The sequence below is a fragment of the Gadus chalcogrammus genome, chromosome 18 (assembly GCF_026213295.1).
Source record: "Gadus chalcogrammus isolate NIFS_2021 chromosome 18, NIFS_Gcha_1.0, whole genome shotgun sequence".
Lineage (NCBI taxonomy): Eukaryota > Metazoa > Chordata > Actinopteri > Gadiformes > Gadidae > Gadus > Gadus chalcogrammus.
Genome location: NC_079429.1, coordinates 4,243,655 through 4,246,154, shown reverse-complemented (window position 1 = coordinate 4,246,154; position 2,500 = coordinate 4,243,655).

Sequence of the window (2,500 nt, the reverse complement as noted above, 5' to 3'; positions counted from 1 at the left end):
AAACAGCCTGCCGTCGGCGCTTACGCCAAAAATACCAATTCGTTGTTTTTAGCCAGCAACGGAACTGTACTTTTTCTACAGTTCCCTCACCTACCCCCACACACACACACGCATCGTTCTCAGGCCCCATACATGATAAGATACATATTGAGCAGTTCCCCTTTTATTATGTGTTTAGGTTAATATTCAAATTCAAATTCAAATTCAAAAAAACTTTATTTGTCCCCAGGGGGTAATTAATTTAATATAACACAGAGGAGATGTACTCATCATGTGTTGAGGTTCGGTTAACAAAAAGGAGGAGTACTTCTCATGTGTTTAGGTTAATATAACAACAAAGGAAGTGTACTCATGTGTTGAGGTTCATATAACACAAAGGAGATGTCATCATCATGTGTTGAGGTTAGGTTAACACAAAGGATGTGTACGCATCATGTTTTTGAGGTTAGGTTAACGGAAAGGAGATGCAAGCCTCTTCGAGATCCACCATGTTGTCCTAGCCCCCCCCTGCGGTCAAAGAGAAAGAGCATCTCTCAGCTGAATTCATAACCGAGGGATCCTGAAGGTATGAGCTGTGGTCTCAGTAACGTGAAGCTAGGTGAGAGACTGGGTCTGGGGCTCTCTCACACGCTGGTAGAGTTTCATTAAAACACACACACGCACGCACGCAGACACACACACACACACACACACACACACACACACACACACACACACACACACACACACACACACACACACACACACACACACATACACACACACACACACACACACACACACACACATATATTTTAGCACACAACAAAGACTCAGGCAACCATATTAGAACACGCACACATACAGGTTAACGCACACAGACGTTAGCATACATACACACACAAGCATGTAAGAACACACACACACTCGCATGCATGTGAATGTATGTACCTCTGACCTTTACCTTGAATCAGTGCTCTGAACGTTTCTTGCACACATCACCTTCTGTATGACCCAGGTATGACTTCTGCGGTAGAGGTTTGGGTCACCTTTTTCAGTAGCACTATATTTACATAATTTACATAATTTGTGAGGAAAACTTGGTTTTGTTGTTGCTCTAACTTTAGTCAGGAGTAATACCTTCGCTATACCTAATGCAGGTGCATTTCTGTATGGTAATCTTTATAAACCTCCCTCTCTGTCTTACACACACTCACACTCACACACACACACACACACACACACACACACACACACACACACACACACACACACACACACACACACACAGACACCTTATCCAGCCCATATCTTCCCGTTACGATCCACCAGGACCACGGGGAACCATCTCTGTTGGCCCTCACTGGCCCTCTGCCAGGACATCATCCTTTATGCCGAGTCATTCTCACCGCGTCTCCCTCACCTTTGGATGAGTCCATCTATCTCACCCCCCCCCCCTCTGTGATTATTGGCTCGAGTGGGTGTAGCTTTAAAGCTTTACGGCTTACATATTAATAAATGGATGTTCGGAACGCCGTCATGAATAACGCTTTGTTCAAATCAGACGGGATTTATCTGACGTCTTTGAACACTGTGTTCTTTCTGATCGTAAATGGTTTTAGAGGTGTCCCTCTGGTGCCTCTCTGGTGCCTCTCTGGTGTCTCTCTGGTGTCTCTCTGGTGTCTCTCTGGTGTCCCTCTGGTGCCTCTCTGGTCTCTCTGTTCTCTCTGGTGTCTCACTGGTGTCTCTCTTATGAAGGTATTATTGTAGCAAAACTCTTTAGCACCTGTAACTGCAGAATTTGAATGCGTACACTAAAGTCACAGTGAATTTGAAGTCGTATATATTTATTTTGCATGTGTACTCTAAGGTCACAAATGTGTATCAGTACATTTGTAGTCGTAAATATTTTTTATGCCATTGTAAACACAAAATAGGGTCTACGAGTATTCAAATCTGTGTTACAGGTGCACAAATCCTTTTGCTACAATTATTGCAGCGCAGTTGGTGCAAAACACATTCGCACACCCGTGTTTGATAATCTGAGAACATGCCCAAAAGGTGCGCATTCGTAAACCCAAATTTGAACTAATGCATCAGAAAAATGCATCTGTGAAAAATTTCCTCACAAATAAAATGATGAAGAACGCTATGTTAATTCAGCATTTTAATGAGTGAGCACAAATCCATTTTACAACTGCTCGAATCTGCTCCTGTAAGTCTCAGCTGTGTTTTTTTTTGCAGGTAGTTTTTCTCTGGTCTCTCTCTGGTCTCTCTGTTCTCTCTGGTGTCTCTGGTGTCGCTCTGGTGTCTCTCGCTCTGATGTCTCACTGGTGTCTCTCTTGTGTCTCTCTCTGGTGTCTCTTTGGTGTCTCCTTGGTCTCTCTCTGTTCTCTCTTTGGTCTCTCGCTGGTGTCTCTCTGGTGTCCATGTCTTTGTTCTCGATTCACGAACATAACGACCAACTCTGAATGTTGCGCCGCGTCGACTGCTCAGTCTCTGTTCTCCCTGGTTCTCACCC